This window comes from Triturus cristatus, chromosome 10 (genome assembly GCF_964204655.1).
Source record: "Triturus cristatus chromosome 10, aTriCri1.1, whole genome shotgun sequence".
Classification (NCBI taxonomy): Eukaryota; Metazoa; Chordata; class Amphibia; order Caudata; family Salamandridae; genus Triturus; species Triturus cristatus.
This window is the reverse complement of record NC_140593.1, coordinates 1,168,281,933-1,168,301,569: the sequence shown is the minus strand read 5'-3', so window position 1 is coordinate 1,168,301,569 and position 19,637 is coordinate 1,168,281,933. Positions and strand designations below refer to the sequence as shown.

The 19,637-nt window shown below is 43.6% G+C and overlaps 1 protein-coding gene across 1 annotated transcript in view; it reads right to left on the bottom strand.

Annotated features, from left to right (window-relative positions):
- The window catches only part of LOC146796869 (extracellular calcium-sensing receptor-like), a 143,721-nt gene that overhangs the window by 93,709 nt on the left and 30,375 nt on the right, over positions 1-19,637 (bottom strand). The gene's annotated exons all lie outside the window — the stretch shown is intronic.

Here is a 19,637-nt window from a genome sequence, read left to right as displayed (position 1 = left end):
TCCTCCCCTTCCTAAGCGCCTTGAAACCCTATGGGTATGTAGTGCGCTATATAAGTTTTGTGACTTGACTTGACTTGACCAGGCAAGAGGACCCGATGAGGCTAATGACCAGAGTGATGCTGCAGGCAGAACACAGCCCTCCCACCATGCATCCCCGTCTCCGCCACTTGTCCGGGGGATGTTGATAAGTGAATCTGCTTGGGGCTTAGGTTTTGGCCGGCAGCTGGGCCTGAGGCCTGTATAGATTGCAGCACCCCGTCCAGACATTTGTGCCACAGCAACAGTGCACAGGCAAGAGGTCAGCAGCAGCAGCCGGATCTATTGGCGAAGTCTAGGCCAGGATCCTAAAGGCCTGTTGAGGCAGGGGCCCCCTAAGGATGTGGGCCGGAGGTCCGCCGCTGTTCAATGCCCAGGCAAGAGAGAGCGGCACCACGTCACCGGGTGGCCGGTCGTGTCGTGGGATGGACGACATTGGCCCGACCCCCGCTCTCCAAGCCTGCCCCTGTGTGGATAGGCGTCTCCCTAGTGCAAACGTGGGCACTGACCCCGCAGCAGCCTCAGTGAAAACGGCAGGCACATATGAAGATGATCGGGCGCTGCCGGACTAGGCCACACCCAACCCGAACCGGATGCCAAATGGGGGATCATACTGCTGCCGCCGTGCGCCCAGCCAGCAAGTCCCAGCAAAGGGCTCCCACTCACTGCATACCCTGCTCCTCCAGTTCTCGTCCTCCGGACCGTGCGCAGGAGAAAGGCCCAGGACGTCGTCAGCAGCAGCTCCGCTGATCTCTCCACCGGGCGCTGCGACTTGGTGACGGAGTCACCGCTGAGCCTCGGTGTTGGACCTCTGCATGCAGGATGTGTTCAGGGCTATGGATCCAGCCATCTCAAGCAGGTTTACTTGGCTAATATCAGGGGAAACATCAATTCAGCTGGGGCGTCCAACGGAGCTTCAGCAACAAGCGGCTATCTTGGTCGCTTGTGTGGCCACGCCCCCCAGGTCCCACTAGGTTAGGTGGGTGCATACACCACACCACACCTAGTTATGTCTGAAAAAGAGGGTGTCACTGGTGGCAGCCTGCCTGCTCAGTATGATAGCCTAAAGTTCCAAGAACTTAAGTCTATGTGTGCAGCTGGGAAACTGAAGACAGGGAGAAATGCAAACACCCAGCAACTCATAGACATCTTGCTGTTAGATGACCTGAAGAAAGCTTCTGGGTCAGAAGGGCAGGACAGCGTGGGTGGGGCAAAGAATGAGGACAGGACACGGGAGGGAGCCTCCAATGGTCTAGACTCAGACTCTGTACAGGAGGATCACAATGATCCTGACCTGAACCAATCAGATGAACAGGAGGAAGATAAGGTGGACCCAAGAGGCTAGCTCTTCACTTCCCCTGGTAGAGTGCAGAGTTGTCCCAGGAGATCTGGATCTCCCTCTGCAGAATCTGATCATTCTAGGCATTCAGTAAGGACCTCCAGATCTCGTCAAAGGGACAACTCCTATGAAAGGGCATGTCAATTTGTTGAGCTTGAGAGAGCTAAGCTGAGGCGCAAGCAAGAACAATCATCCGTGGATAAGGAGTCCCTGGAAGTCCAGAAGGCTAGGAAGATAATGAGACTAGAGTCCCATGGTGGCAGCAATAAGGTCCCTAGGTTTAGGGAACACACCTATGACCATAGGAACTTGAACAAGATTGTCCCTCCCTTCCAAATAGGGGATGACATCCAGAAATGAATAACTGCACTGGAGAGGGCCTGCAAAGTACAGCAGGTCCCTTAAGGGCAGGTGGCAGCTATCTTATGGCTCTCCCTTGCTGACAAAGGTAGAGATAAGCCCCTCACTGTTAGAGAAGAGTTGCTGACAATCATACAATCCTGAAGAGTGCTCTCATTGAAGGGTTTGGCTTAACCACTGAACAGTTTAGGATTAAGTTCAGAGACACCCAGAAGACACAGACTCTGGACTGGGTTGACTTTGCTAATTGTGCCATTAAGTCTCTAGAAGGTTGGTTGCTTGGTAGCAAGGTGAATGACTTTAAAGGGTTGTACAACTTGATTATGAGGGAGCAGATCCTTAATAATTGCCAGAACCAGTTGTTGCATCAGTACCTGCTTGACTCTGAACTAACTTCTCCCCAAGAATTGGGAAAGAATGCAGGTCAATGGGTCAAAATGAGGGTAAAGCAAAGAACACAGCCAGGTGGTGACCAGAAGAAGCAAGAGACTAAGAACTCAGATAAGGGTGGGAACAAAAATAAAGATCAAAAGTCTTCATCAAGGCCTCAAAAACCTGCGTTTGGGGGGGTAGTCACAATCCAACAAGAGTAAAAGCAAGAGGAAACCTTGGTGTTACATTTGTAAGGTTAAGACCCATTGGACAAGAGACTGTGATTGTCTAAAAGCCAAGGAAAATCCTCCAACTACCACTGCCCCTAAGGCACCTTCGCCCCCTAGTACAGGTACAAGTGGTAGTACAGGGAACAAGGGAATAGTAGGGTTAACCTTGGGCTCTGTGGTGGGTTTTGGCTTAGTCAGAACTCCAGCTCAGGCTGTACTTGTCTGTGATGAAAACATGGATTTTGCCTCCTTATTTGTAAGTCCCAGTAACCTGGGCAAAAACAGATAGCAGCCTTTGATCAATGGAAAGGAGGCAATGGCCAACGGGGACACAGGTGCAAGTGTCACTATGGTCACAAAAGATCTTGTGGACCCTGACCAAATCATACTTGGGGAAATATACCAAGTGACCAATGCATGCACTGTCCAGACAGACCATTCTATGGTAGTTGTTAATTTCAGATGGGGAGGGGTAACTGGCCCTAAGAAAATTGTGGTAAGTTCAGCCCTCTCTGCAGAATGCTTGCTGGGCAATGATTTAGAGGCTTCAGCTTGGGCTGAAGTGGAACTCAGGACACATGCAGCAATATTGGGCATCACTGCACATGTGTTTGCTTTGACTAGGTCAAACAGTATCGGACTACAGGAGGTAACCCTTAAACCACATGGAGACTGGGGCAGCAGTATGTAACAAACAACAGTGTCTCAAGCAAGGGTATTATTCGGCGTACAAGTATAATAGGCACAATTAATTACCATGGATTAAATCAAGAGGGGAGAAAGCCAGGGAGATATTTTTGAAGAAAAATTGCATTTCAATTGCTGATCATGTTGGACATATTAAACTTCATATGTACAAGCACATGAGGCGATAGCACTGCGTTACATTTAAAAGACATGTAACCGATAATATACTGTGTACAAGTGCTCGTGAAGTTTTGGTGACGGCACAAGTGACACGTGATGTGGTATATACAGCGATTGTGGTGGACGCAACAAAAGGTAAGAGAACTTAAACTTTTTTGTGCAATTTGAGATACCCAAACAATAAATGGTACATGAATAGAGAGAAGTAAGGTAGGGTATCCGGTATATGAAGGCGGCAGAAGTTCCGCTGTGGAAGGCCTTGGTTTTTGTAAGCATTCCCAGATTTGCAAGGACGTGTAAACCTGGAAATGTGTCTAATTTTTACAGCTTCTAAGGTGAGGCATAATGAGAAGAAAGATCTATATTTCTCCTAATTTGTTCTTCTTTCTATCTGTTCTGCATTTTTCAGTACACATAGAAAGAGGACAATGCCTCATAGGATTGTTTTTTTGTGGGAAGGTGCCTCTTCCTGCACAATTACCAACCTGCCAACAGCACAGACACCATTGCACCATAGTGAAAGGGGGCCTGTGCTAACACACAGCTGCCAAAATGGTGCTAGGGCAGGGAGAAAGAAAATAAATGCACTGAATTGGATAAACACCGCCCTTTCACTTTGGCATAGGGCGGTGCAGCAAGGTGACCTTCGCTACATCCCCAATAATGAAGGCCTCATGTTCTACACTCCACAACAAGTTACAGAATAGGCATGGACAGGACATACTTGACAGAGGTGGACTGGGCTGTACAACATGTGACTAAGCAGTATGACTTACAGTTATATGATGTATGAATTTACAAATGGGTTATTCCTTCCCTTTTACCTTGCACCCAGCACAGTGCAGTGCATGAACATAGGTTTCTGTGCTGCACAGCATGACATGCTTAACCATATTGTCCCTTGGAGCCACTTCCCCTGCAGATCTTCCTGGTCCCCTAACAGAGCTCTGTCCTTTCCCTGTCCGACAAGTCCTGACACCACCTCTGCTGGCATGACTCATGCCATCTGCTCCTTCAAGGGGTCCAGCTCCTCCTCCTCCAATCTGTATGGGTGCCTGCAAGTTGTTGCCCAGTTTCTCCTTGGTCCTGTACGTATAGTCATGCCAGAACTTCTTGCATTCTGGCACTGCCCTTTCAGTCTGCCCCACACTGTTAGCCTTCTCCACCATGGATTGCCAAATGGCTTCTTTTTTCACTAATGGCAATTTTGAGGTGACAAAGATTTGTAGTTCATGCTATGTCACCTCTGTTACTAAAATGTAATTCTTCTCATCACAAAAATTACTCTTCCTCTTCCCCTGGGGTTCTCTCTGGATCCTGGTTGGCGTGGGGGTTGTTACCCTGGGTTCAGTGACTAAATATCGAGGGACATAATAGAGAATGCCCAAAATATCGACACCAAAATATAGAAGTACAGAATATAGAATCCCTATCTACAAACAGGTAAGTACTAAAATATTGATTCCAAAATATAGAATGTTAAAATATAGTTAGCTAAAATATCTAACTTAAGCTTAAAATGTAAAAATAATAAATGTAATGTGAAAAAAGTAGAGATTTTGTTGGATAGTGAGAATGTAAAAATTACTTTTCCCACTCCAGTGAGTGCAACAGTAGGGAAAACGTTGGATAGCGTAGGGGTAAAAATTACTATTTCCACTCCAAAGAGTGCAACAGTAAGGAAAGTGTTGGATAGCGGGAGGGTAAAAATTACTATTCCCACTCCAAAGAGTGCAATAGTAGGGAAAGCGCTGGATAACAGGAAGGTAAAAATTATTATTCCCACTCCAGTGAGTGCAACAGTAGGGAAAGCGTTGGATAGCGTAGGGGTAAAAATTACTATTCCCACTCCAGTGAGTGCAACAGTAGGGAAAACGTTGGATAGCGTAGGGGTAAAAATTACTATTCCCACTCCAGTGAGTGCAACAGTAGGGAAAGCGTTGGATAGCGGGAGGGTAAAAATTACTATTCCCACTCCAGAGAGTGCAACAGTAGGGAAAGCATTGGATAGCGGGAAGGTAAAAATTACTATTCCCACTCCAGTGAGTGCAACAGTAGGGAAAGCATTGGATAGCGTAGGGGTAAAAATTACTTTTCCCCCTCCAAAGAGTGCAACAGTAGAGAAAGCGTTGGATAGTGGAAGGGTAAAAATTACTATTCTCACTCCAGTGAGTGCAACAGTAGGGAAAGCGTTGGATAGCAGGAGGGTAAAAATTACTATTCCCAATCCAGTGAGTACAACAGTAGGGAAAGCGTTGGATAGCGAGAGGGTAAAAAATACTATTCCCACTCCTGAGAGTGGAACAGTAGGGAAAGTAATGATTTAATATTAAAATAAGATTAAATTAATTATCAATACCAATAAAAAATGAATTAAAAATAATTACCAATGAATAAAAATTAATTACCAATTAATAATTAATTATTAATTATCAATACACATAAATAAAAATTAATATTTACTTTATTACAATTAATTTACTTCCCACCCAATTCCCCTATAAACCCACAACCCACTCCCAATAATAAAAAATACAATTAACACCATTATCAATTAATCAATGAATAAAAATGAATTACCAATGCATTACAATTAATTATCAATGAATACAAATTAATTATCAATTAATAATTAATTATGAATCAATTAATTATCAATATATATAAATTAATATTTAATTTACTATAATTAAATTACTTCCCACCCTATTCCCCTATAAACCCACAACCCGCTACGGAATTAAATTACGCAAAAATTTAATTACATAACATTCATTATTTAAAAAAAATTAAACATACATTACAAAAATAATACATAATTTGAACACATATACATAACACTTAATTTTTTTTCGATATTATGGAAATCTATATTTTTAAATTCGATATTATGGAAATCGATATTTCATACCCCAATTTCAATATTCTGTCCTATCTATATTTTGGTAATTCGATATTCTGTGCTATCTATATTTTAGAGTCGAGATTCTGTCCTGTCTATATTTTGGATTCTATATTTTGGTTGTTTACTGTTACCCTGATTTCTGCTGCCTGCTCCATGTCGCCTTTGTGATGATTTTGAAAACTTTTTTTTGAATGTGTCAATTTTTAAGGTATTTTTGAAGCATGACACACTTCAATGTGGCACAAAGCTGGTTTGTGGCATAGAAGTGTTGCTTCACGACCCACTTAAGCAGACTAGCACCACTTTGGCTGCACATGCATCAGATTTCTCTGTGGCCTCCATCCCACCCATGCATATATTTTTTTTTACACACCTTGGGACCTTAAGATATGGTGCACCATACTGTAAATACTGCACCCCCATGGCATTTATAACTGTCACACCAAGTGCAACTTTTTCTCTGCAACACTGCCTCGCTACAGTGATGCATCAGTTCTAAAAAATGAGGTCCTAAGTGTAGAATGTTCTACAAACAGTAAATTTGCCTTTCAAATAGGAAAACATTGTTGCACATGCCTAAGTCCATGTTACAGTCAGAGAGGTAGCCATCCACTACAATTTACTAATAGAAAGCCCTTCATACCAACAAAATGAAGACAAAGTAAGTCCCCTAATGAACTATTTCTAAAACGCTTGGGTTAGCAGACTGCATCGCTCTGGGCACAGACACCAACCCACGTTCCAAATACCATTGTAGAATGTCTATAACAGCACCTTGGCACAGGAAGCCAAAATAAACAATGCAGTGGAAAGATGGCACAATGTCTTCCAATCTACAGTAGGCCCAACCCAACCTATACTCTGTAAATTTATGGAAGCATTACAAAAAGAGCAAAGCTACCAAGAATGATGAATGGAGCAATATGTTAGTCAAATAGTCCCTAAACTTAGCAAAAAAACCAAAAGAATGAATGACATGCTGTATATTATAGGAAAACACTTCATAAATAACAAAGGAGTACATTATTTAGAAATGATAGCTCCAACAATATCATCAAATAAATAGTAAGTCCCCAAAAACTGTCACAAAATAATTTTTCTATCAATAATATATATACAAGCTCCAAAGTACCCAACGTACAAGGAGCACTCGAACGGCAACATGCTCATGAAGAGCATTTTTGGTATACAATCAGGTCCGGTAACTCTCTGTATCTCGGAGCCCCCCAATACATTCTGCAGGGGCTACAGAGAGTTCAGTCAGCCGCTGCTAAGTTGGCACTTGGCCGTAAGTTTGACTCTTCCTCCACTCAGGCACTAAGAGAACTACACTGGTTGCCTGTTAGAGAGAGGGTCCTCTTTAAGTCCCTCTGCCTGGTTCATAAGGCAATCCACGGAACAGGTCCGGTCCCACTCCAGGAAAGATTCTCAAGGTACTCCCCCGCAAGGCAGCTGCGGTCATCCAAGGCCAGCTTGCTGGCCCAGCCCAGGTTCAAACGGGCAAGATTGAGGGGGAGGGCCTTTAGTGTGGTTGGAGCCCAAAGCTGGAACGAGCTTCCACCTGAACTCAGACAGACGCAGTCGCTGATGGAATTCAGAAGGAGCCTCAAGACCTGGCTCTTTCCAGCAGCATGATGTCCCCGATTTTGCCCCCCTCAGTATTAAAACACCTCGTTTGGTCTGAGCGCCTGGATACCCGTAGGGTCACAGTCTTCTGCGCTATATAAATATTTATACATTACATTACATTACATTTACAATCTGCCGGAACAACAATGACTTTAAGCAGTTCAATTTGCCGAGGATGCCTGACGCGTTTCAAAGTGTCCCCACTTCTCTTCAGAGGCTGTGGCAGTTAAAGGCGCATAGGACACCGCCCTCATCATTTAAATGCTCCAATGCATGCTCTGGATGGGACGCTCTGCCGCGACTAGCAGAGCATTATGGGCCTTGTAGTGTCCTTTGTCTCCAGATGGAGCGCGCAATGTTGCTGATGTAACATTTATAGCCCCCAGATGAGCCTCGGTGTGCCGGTGGATATGCTAAATCTGTTGCTGCCCCTGGTATTTTAGATAACAGAATAAACTCCAGTTGTAAACCCCACCCATGTTCAACTTTGACTGTGAGTCTGTGTGATCCTCAACTAGTCACAACTTATGCTGTACCAAATTGTGGATAACAACTGGCAGAGCCCTGGTAGCGCTGTTAACTTTACACCAACATGTTGTGAACTGCCTTATTTCCCACCCTAACCTTTCATGTTGGGCCATATATGGAGCCCATGTTCATTTTTTGTCTGTTTAAAAAAAAAAAAAGAATTGTGTTTTATTATGTAGACATGGAAACAATTTTACTGGTTTTCAGCCACTTTGTTCAAGCTCACAGAGTTGTCAGCCTTGAATCCAGAGCAGCTGAGAAACTAGGGTTAAAAGCAGCCACTTAGCACACTAGCATTCTCTCTTGCACCTCTGATCCACTGACCTACTGTAGGAAACAAATTTTAAAGTAAACCTGGGAGATCTCAAGTCTGTGCCGATGACACCCAAATGTCTCCCCTTAGATAACATTGCCTTTACAGACCAGTGTTATTAGTTTTATAGTACTGTATTGCGTAAGCTTCATATTTATGCATGGGACTGGCACCTTGGCTCCAGAGTTGTGAGAGCATTGTGATTTTTGGGGCTTTGATCTTTATTTTAATTGCAAAAGACCTACTCATTTTCATTGATACATCCTTGATCGAACGTTAGAGTTTATTGTGTATAATTACTTGTGTCATACAGTATCTGAGTTCCATACTCTACCGCCTCCTGGAAGATGTTTTGACTCATTACCCTTCAAGACTGATGTGTACAAAGAAAGTAACTTGATAATCCAGTACAGTTGCAATAGTTATTAAGGAACTGGGATATCTGTAATAATTCACAGCACCCACATGGATACCATGCAATCACTACTGACAGGGTGAGCAATCTGCGAAAAGATCTTACCTGAGGGTTCACTCCTTGGGAGTTTGAAAAAGTGATTTACTGTTCAACTAGGCAGTTTGTAGGTCTTGAAAACTGTTATTTCGAAGGCCTCCTTTTCAGAGAGCACTAGGTAACACGTGCACTAAAAGATGCAAGGTTGCAGGAAGGAACGTCAACAATAGAGGGCACTGAATGTTCGTTCATATGCTGTTTGCACTTCAAAACAGGTCTTCACATTTATGGTGTAAAAAGTCACTTCCTGACTGCTCCTCTCCAAAAACACTGGGGCCCAGCTATCTCCTATCCTTAGGGTAGCCCACACCCTTACTGGAGACCCATCATAGCTCTAACATGTTTGTTAAATGGGGGTCACAGTCAGGATACCATTTTATCTTTCAACCCCAGGTAATAACACCACAGAAAGCGGATGCAAGTGTCAGGTCCTAGTATGGAGGAGATCAAAGGGTTACTTGTTGCAGGGGACACTTAAAATAACTTGAAGGGGGTGAGTGATTCCCAGCCCCAAGAAACAACATCCAGGGAGCATGACCAGTTCCGAGAAGTAATAAGATAACAGGAGGCCCCTCATACCTAGGAAGTAGGAGCATGGAAGGCCCTAGATATTGATAGCTTGCATATATACCCAGCCGCAGGCCTTAACAAGCAATGGTGGGGGAGAGCCTTCTGTGATAGGGCCTCAGTCACAGGACAACCTACTTCTCTCACATCAAGCAGGAGGGAGATGGAATTCTTGAGCAAGTGAAAGAAACGGTCATCAAGTTTTGAAAAAACAGAACAAATATTTAGTTGCAAGCACTACGGCTCCAAGTCCATCTCTTGATCTGGTGCATTTTTTGAGGTGAACGGGGAGGTAACTCAGAGTCAATACAGGACAACATGAAAGAAAGAGACAGCAAAGGGAAAGATCCTGAGTGTAAGGGATAGAGCACGAAAGTGGCGAGGAAGAAAGACTATGTATAAAAAGAAATACGAGAAATAGAAATTGCTCAAAATAAAATATCAGTAATGAACCAGAATTGCCGCAGACGAGAAACTAATACAGATTAAAAAATGAAAAAAATAAGCAAAGTACCTATGAATACTGAACCCCCCTGATTCAGTACCGGGGAGAGCTGGATGCAGTGGAGAGAGGATAAGCAACTAGGGGGCTGAGTTGTTAGAGAGGCGCACGCAGAAATACCTTTTGGCCGCATCTAAAGCGGTGTCCCCTCCTTCAAAAAAGGCCCTCATGTGCCGAGGCAGAGATGGATCGAATGCGTTCAAGTCCACAGTGTTCCCTCCATCCACCTCTTCCACACCAATCCTGGGCCCGTCGGAGCCAGGGCTGAGGAACTGGACGAGTCTCATGCTGGCACCGGGGAGCTGGCAGAGTCCTGTCATGGGAAAAGATGCAATAACACCCTGGAATGTTTGGGTCCGGCTCAACCAGGCTTGGAGCAGCAACCACATCAGATATGTAAAACAAGCATTGGTCGCGCAACCCGGCTGGGAGTTGTGTGCGCGAGCGCGTGCTAAAAACAAGCATTGGCCGCGCGACCCAGCTGGGAGTTGTATGCCTGCGCGCAAAAATTAAATTAAACAAGCATTGGCCACGAAAGTCATCGCAATCACGATCGCTGTGAAAGCAAAAGTGATCGCGATGACGCAGAAAGGCGTTTATGAGTGCTGCTGGCTGGCCTAGCGCATAGCGGCTGCGCGCGTGCACGTTCACATGCACGCAAGCGCTAGGCCAGCCAGCAGCACTTAAAAAACACACATACACAATGTCTCTCCGAGCCAGCATGCGCTGGGCTCAGCGAGACCTAAAAAAATATATATTAAACATGTAAAAAATGTCAACAAGTGGTGTTCAAAATGTTAAAAAACTGTAAAGTATAAATAAGTATAAAATGTATACAATTATTTAAAATACACTTAAAAAACGTATGTAAAAATGATGTTGAAAATATGCATTTAAAACCATTTAAGAAATGTCAAAAAAGTCTAAAACAATGGAAAAAAGTCTAAAATGTACAACAGTAGTATTTGAATATAAATTACATTTTTTATTTAATGATAAAACATTATTTAAACATGATTCATTTATTTGATTATATAAATGTATATTTTTCAGTTGAAAGATATATGTTTAACAATGTAAAAAGTAAAACAAACCATAAATAAATATTGAAAACTAACAAAATGAGAAAAATGTGTTATATATCTTTATTCTTAAAAAAATCTAAATAATGATAATATTGCTTACAAACATGCAACAATTGTTATTATATTTCTAAACATCAACAATACTAATGAAATAACACAAGCTATTTCTAGGATTTCAAACTAAAATTATAATTCTAAATAATCATGCTACAAAATACCAATTATTTAGTAAGTGTTGGACACTGCAGAGGTGACATTTAATATTCCCACTTCAATCTAAACCAATTTGGGGAAGGTGTTGGACTCTATAATGGTGTCATTTGCTGTTCCCACTCCAACCTATACCAATGTGGGTAAGGTGTTGGACACTGAAAGGGTACCATGACCTATTCCTACTCCAATTTATACCAATTTCAAAGTGTTGAACACTAGAGGGGTACAACATACTACTTTCATTCCAATTTCTAATAATTTGTGGAAAGTGTTGGGCACTAAAAGGTTGTCATTTACTATTCTTATTCCTACCCATACCAATTAGGAGAAAGTATTGGACACTGAAAGGGTAACATTTATTATTCCCACTCCAATCTATACCTGTTTGAAGAAGGTGTTGGATACTAAAGGGGTAACATTTACTATTCCCAGCCTAATCTAAACCAATTGGGGGGAAATGTTAGACTCTAAAAGGATTACATTGGTTTTTCCACCATGTTATACAAGATGCATCTGCTGATACTTCCACACCAGTGTCACAAAACATTTTCAAACCAAAAAGTATGTTTATGTCTCCGGTCTCACACAAGGCATTAGACTTATTTGAGCTTTTAATTAAAAAAGATCTAGCAGACATACATCAGAAAAAGTACACACAACACAATCTATCTACCAAGGAATTAATCACTTTACGAAACTTGACAAAGAACGACCGCCTAACGTTCCAACCTGCGGATAAGGGAGGAGCGCTGGTGGTCATGAACACTACTTACTACGAATCTAAAGTTGAACAGCATGTACGGGACACTGACACCTACATTCCCTTGGATTCTGATCCCACAGAGGCTTTTCAAACCATGTTACTTCAAATTTTGAACAAAGCGAAAGATTTAGGATGGATAGATGAAAACACTAAAACAATTTTGACATCAGATTATCCAAAAAGACCACATATTTACATGCTTCTCAAAATGCACAAAAACCCTACGGACCCCCCTTTCCGCCCCATAGTGGCAGGCTGTGGGTCCCTTCATGAACCAGTTGGAAAAATTTTAGATCATTATTTACAACCTTTGGTTCAGAATTGGGTGACATACGTTCAGGACACTACAGACTGTCTTAACAAACTGCAAAAGGTCAACATTCCAGAGGATGCAGAAATATGGCTAAGCACTAATGATGTGTCAGCAGTGTACACATCAATTCCACACGGTGAAGGAATAGAAGCGGTAGAGTGACTTTTACTAAGACACGATTATAAAGAATCATTAAACATCTTTTTATTGGAACTTCTTCAGTTTAGTCTCTATCATAGTTACTTTTCCTGGAACAAGCAGTTTTATTTACAAAAGACGGGTACTTCTATGGGTTTTACGGGGGCACCCACATATTCAAATATCTTCATGGCTAAATTTGAGGATACACACCAGTCAGTCAGTCAGTCAAAATTACTTTATTCGGCTCATATCAAGAGCCATAAAAGTGCAAAGCATCACAATAAATACAATATATATTACATTTAAAATAGGCATATGCACATAATTAAAAAACACTACATTAAAATAAGACAAGGTCAGGTTTGCTCATAAATCACAATCAGTTTTAAACAAGACTAAGACCACTTGATTTTTTTCCTTAATCTCATCGCAATAGTCAAAAAATTTGCAATGTTAAAAATCTCCCAGGTAGTACTTAGCAGCTGGAGATACAAAAGTGCAGGTTTGACTTGTCTGAATCCCTTATTCTTGATAAGTGGGATGATGAATTTTCTGCGGAGAGGGGACAAATGTTTACAAAAAAAGATAAGATGAACAGTATCCTTGAGAGAGTAACTGTCACATGAACAGATCTCTAAGTCCCTGTCCTTCATCCATCCTGCGGAATCAGTGAACAAAAGATGGTATTTGTTCAGTCTAAACCTTGTCAATAAAAAGCGATGATTCATATTATTCACAATGGTCAAGTAAGGTTCTATGCTGCATGTAGTTATTAATAGCTGATGGGCCTTTACTGTAGGTTTTATTAGCTCCTTTTCTTCTCTGGCTAAAGTAGTTCTGCGCTTATATATATCTTTTACCCATTTGAGGTCTCCCTTAGAAAGATTATTGGGATTATCGAAAATGTCTGGGCGACCTATATCGTCACTTAAGCTCTTAACATAACGAAGCCATGGGATAGCCCTTCCGAACTCAAGTGATAAACAGTCAGTTATAATTTCACGATTTAGATCGAGTTCCGGATTTAGCCAGATTGATAACCATTTTAAAAGGGGGGCTAAAGCTATCTGATCAGTTAGGTAACCAACCCCACATTCTTGATGTACAATATAACCCGAGGTAGCCTGGGGAAGCGATAGAATGGATTTTAAAAACTTGTCCTCTACCACCTGAAGTTCCTTCACATTTTTGAAACCCCACAGGTCCGCACCATACATAGCTATGGAGATGCATTTGGCCGCATAAATGTTCAGTATAGCTTGCATGGGTTTCACCCCCAGTTTACGAGCAAAATCCAGAACGCCTATAATGGATCTAGCAAAGGCATTACGTTTTGCAACTAATTGAGGGGCCCAGGATGACTTGTCATCAAAGATGACCCCCAAGTATGGGAAGCTGGTGATTCTAGATAAAACGTGGCCCTCACATAGCATGGTCTTTATTTTCTTGGGTTTACATCCTACAGTCATGACGTGAGATTTAGAAAAATTCACGCTTAAGTCAAGTCTTTTCATGAAGTCGGCAAATGTGTCTAAAAGACTTTGAAGCCCTACTGCTGTACGCGCTAGCAATGCAGCATCATCTGCATATAATAGTGCAGGAATTTGATACTTCCCGGCCTTAGGGATATCCTTACAAGACTCTTCTAAGGCAGTGGCAAGGTCATTGATGTAGAGTGTAAAAAGGAGGGGAGCTAAAATACAGCCCTGCCTTACACCATTGGAGATTCCAATCTTACCAGTGCAGTTACCCAATCGGTCATATCTGACAGTAGCAGTGAGATCTCTATGGAGATCTGCTAAGAAATAGACAAGATTATCGTCTACTCCCTGCTTGAGGAGGAGATCCCACAGTTTCGACCGATTCACTCGGTCAAAGGCCGAGGATAAGTCCATGAAGGCCAGGTATAACGTCCCTTTCTTAGCTATAGTATATTTGCCTATTAAAAGGTAAAGATTCAAGCTTTGGTCGATAGTGCCACGGCCCTTGCGGAACCCATATTGTAGGCACGAAAGGGTGTTGGTATCCTCCAACCAATCTGTTAATTTACCCAAAACTACACGCCCCAGGACTTTAACTGCGGAATCAATGAGTGAGATGGGGCGATAACAACTAGGGTCCCCTCTGTTACCCTTTTTAAAAATGGGTATGATCACAGACTCGGACCAGGTGTCCGGAATGCCTGCGACACAGACCCTATTAAAAATATTCAGCAAAACTGTGGACCAAGTCTCAATGTCTGATTTAAAAAGGTCCGAGGGGACGCCATCGGGACCCGGAGCCTTATTGCTCGTCATCTTGCCGATGGCCTCAGCCACCTCGCCCTTGGTTACGAATAAAGTGTATTGTTTTGTAGTGGGAAGGGGGGGGTTTGATCCACCGTTCATACCCACTTCGTAGACTGACTTGGAGTGAGAGTACCACTGGTGAACCCCGATACCGCAATCTAATTGAGTATTACAGGGATCGCGAAAGAAAGGTTTATTAACAACAGACCAGAACTTTGCACTGTTGCGAAGGACATCAACGGAAGAAAGTTCCTCCCAAGCGTCCTCCCGGATCTCCTTTTTCCTGGTATCCAAAGTTTTAGTATAATCTTTCCTAAGTTGGGCTATGTTAGACCGGTTCAAAGGTTTACTGCTCAAGGCCGCCCTCAATTTTCTGTTGGCCAAAGAACAATTTTTATCAAACCAGCCTAAATCTGCCTTGTCCATTGTTTTCACTGGGCACCGAAGATCAGCTGAGATCTGGGAGCAGATTGCGGAATACGCCCCTAATACTTCCATGTTCCCTGCTTCCAGGTCTAGACAAGTGGTCAACTCAGGGCCAACCTTCTTTTTCAGATTTGCAAAGAAATCCTCGGGGATAACTTTGTCCCATCTGATTCTGCGATCCTGATCAGTTGGGCGAATATGAGATTTGTCCGTTCTGTCGGCGAATATAACAGGCTGTAAGAAAAGATCAGACAAGATTAGGACCACAGGATTATGGTCACTAAAATATGTCCAAACTGCCGAATATTCCTTAGTCGAGTTCCTCAATCCTGAACTGATAAAGATATAGTCGATCACAGAATATTTCCCATTCCCTTTAAATGTTGGAATATTCTCATCCACCATGGCAGGGAGTAACAAGCCATGGTCAGCAAGAGTTGTTTCCAAAAGTGCACCCTGTGAAGAGTGCTCAAAATGGGCCTCCCGTGATTCAGTTGGGCCTAAGGGATCCACCAGATAGCATTTTTCTGGGCATCTGTGAATATTAAAGTCGCCCATGATAATAATAGGACAAGTTGTCTCAATTTTCTCTCTAAAATTAGCCAAAAAACAATGTAGTGCGGTAAGATGATCAACCGTGGTGTCTCTATAAAAGGAATTATAAAAATTAACAATTAAAAAATTACTACCCCCATTAAGGGAGATCTGAACTGCCAAACAGTTACATGAGCCTGTATCGAGTTGAGTCAGCGAGGCGGGAATGCTAGCTGAGATCAGGGTGACCAAACCTCCCTTGGCCCTCCCCATATGAGACGGTACAGCAGGTGCAAAAAAACTTTTATATCCATCTAAACTCAGAGTGTTGTCCGTATCCCAAGTCTCTTGGAGACAGATTACTTCGCCTGAGCAAATAAGTTGTCTCCAGGCCGGGTCATCTGTCTTATTTCTTAGCCCTGCTATGTTCCAGGAGACCAATTTGGTTAGAGGGCCCGTGGGACCATTACAAACACTTTTAACTGTCAAAGGTACCATATCTGGAACTGCTGGCTGAGTTTCAGGCACTATACTTAGTTCTAGCTGCCCTAGTCACTCATTATCATCCAGGGTGGATAGGGCAGAGTATCTGTTGGAGATAGGTACGACAAAATCAAGGGGGGCGCAGCTATTATGGAAGTTAACGGTCGTCCTTGGGTCAGGAGCGGGGGGATAGAAAAAACCCAAGGGGAAGACATTAACATAATCATAATGAACTCTGACAGAACCTGCCTGCCTCAGAATGTCCTCAACCAACCTGGGAGATCTAAAACTTATGACAATGCAGTCACCATCTAAGCACTTGTTAGTCTTACCCACCCAAGGTACACGTCTAATCATCAAAAAATTATTATGTAAATATTGCCCCAGTACAGTTTTATTTGACAAATAGTGAAGGGCTTTGTTCTTTAATGAGGACCAGTGTTCGCTGTTTCCGTCCACAAGCTTTGGAACATTAGCTAAAATAATAGAATAGGGGCATGCCTCAGGAGGTAAATGTAGTGTCGAGTCCCTCCCTGGGGGCCGATCCGCAGAACAGATCCTCCCCCTTGGGGTCAGCTTGGGTATTTTCCTACCCTGAGATATAACTTCAACAATAGGGGGTTGGGAAATGGTAGAAGAGCCTAAAGCTGGGGTAGTGCAAGGAAGTGTAGGTTGCTGGTGTGTGGTGATCATAGAATCCAGCATGTTGTCAACTATGGTTGTACACGCATTAAGGGAATCAACTACCGCGGGTCGTGGAACAGCATTTAAAACCTTAGTTTGAAGGTGTAACTCAATTTTGGTGATGCGGTCCTCTATTCGTTTCAAGGTAGCCATTAACGGTACAGTTAATAGCTTAAGGTGAGCATCAATAATGGACGCTATATCTGACCCTATACACTTGTTACCAATATCGGGGCCCTGAGTTGTACAGTGGTTGACTCCCCCGCACGATGACTCACCAATTTAACAGGGAACACTAAGGTTAACCTGGGGCAGCCCCTGTTCAGGATTGTTCTTTCTGGGGATTTTTGCCTGTTTCCGTGCTCCCAGGGAATTATTAGCCTTTCTTTTACCTGCCATGGTTTTGCCCCCCTTAGATGGCTGATTAGAAGCGCTTCTTGATTGTCTAGTTCTGACAGCTACCGGAGAGGGGGCCGGACTAGAATTAGATAACAGGGCAGGTAAAACTGAGGAGGTCTCCACCATTTCAGACCCATTTTGGGACGTACAAGGGTTAGCATCATTGGGGAGTACAACAGCTGCAATGGTCGTAGGAGGTGTACAAGATGCAACTAACCTGGGGGGTTCAAGAGATAGTCTACGTTCCACTGACGCTATTTCTTTTACAATGGCAGATTCAGCATGTTTTAAGTAGCTATCAAGAGTCCCCAATCCCCCAGTCCTTTTACAATTTTTAGAGCTCATTCTCCGCTATAATAGGATACAAATGCGAGCCGTGGGGGACGCAGCCAGCCCCCTAAAATCTCCACTTCAATAACAGCAAAAAAGAATGTCACAGTTTTACCTAATGGGTGAGGTCCGTTTGCGGATAATAGATGGTGTCCCACGATCATACGCCAAAGAGGAGGGGCCCAGCCCAGCCTCACTCGGCCTCTGAGGGCCTAAGAGGGCCCGCCCTTTGCCCGGGCTTAGCCCGGCGCGGCCCCGCGCGCGGACCCGCGAGGCGGTGGCGTTGCTGCAATTTAAGCGCCTCCGGGCGCGCCAAAGTGTCCTGCGGCTTCCGGTTCCGCCGCGAGTGCTGCTGGGGACTGTAGTCCGGGCAGAGATCGTTCGCGCTGCCGGGGACCACGCCACGCACCAGGGGGAAATGTTCCACACCACACCTTAGCAATCAGGTATCAGGTATCACCTCCGCTTACTCCAACAGGGTCTCCCGCTCTGTCAGCGGCGTTGCTGCAATTTAAGCGCCTCCGGGCGCGCCAAAGTGTCCTGCGGCTTCCGGTTCCGCCGCGAGTGCTGCTGGGGACTGTAGTCCGGGCAGAGATCGTTCGCGCTGCCGGGGACCACGCCACGCACCAGGGGGAAATGTTCCACACCACACCTTAGCAATCAGGTATCAGGTATCACCTCCGCTTACTCCAACAGGGTCTCCCGCTCTGTCAGCGGCGTTGCTGCAATTTAAGCGCCTCCGGGCGCGCCAAAGTGTCCTGCGGCTTCCGGTTCCGCCGCGAGTGCTGCTGGGGACTGTAGTCCGGGCAGAGATCGTTCGCGCTGCCGGGGACCACGCCACGCACCAGGGGGAAATGTTCCACACCACACCTTAGCAATCAGGTATCAGGTATCACCTCCGCTTACTCCAACAGGGTCTCCCACACAATGAGGTGTGGTCGGATCACTTACTTATTTATCTACGGTACATAGATGATATACTAATATTATGGCTAGGTACTCGATCACAACTAGAAAATGCGTTAGTCATTTTGAATCACTGTCATCCACAAATCAAGTTCACACACTCCATTAACTTTACCATCATTAACTATTTAGACATTTTAATTGAAAGACAAGGCAATAAGTGGACGACAAGAGTATACAAAAAGCTTACTGATAGGAATAATGCTTTACACTATAACAGCTTTCATCCACACACTCTGAAGAATCACTTACCATTATCTCAATTTATTAGGGTTAGACGGATTTGTTCTGATGAATCTCAAGGGAGAGCACATATTGAGGAGGGGTTATCCAGTAGAAGTAGTAGAGGCAGCCAAACAAAAGGTGGTCAACTTAGATCGCTCTCACCTCTTGAGTAAATCTGTTAAACCACCATCCACCAGAGAGGAGTGTGTTCTAAAATACTCAACAGCTGCTACTGCAATTAAAGGCTTTATCTACAAACGATGGGAGATCATTGAGCAGGAGGATGACTTTAAGGAAGTCTTCAGCGGTCGTCCAATTATTGCTTTCTCCAGACCAAAAAATATCAAGGAAATCTTAAAAAAACAGGTGATAACCAACACTAACTTGGTTACAGTAGGCATGCGCAAATGTCATAATTATGGTCATTCTGGTAATGTGATTACGGGTGATAAATTTGCACACCCATATACTGGTCAACAAATCAAACTCAGACATACTTCTGATTGCAATACGAGCATGGGTATTTATGCTATTAAGTGTCAATGCGGACTAGTGTACGTTGGCCGCACAACCAGAAAAGTGAAAACTAGATTAACTGAACATAAAAGTATGATTCGAACGGCCAATT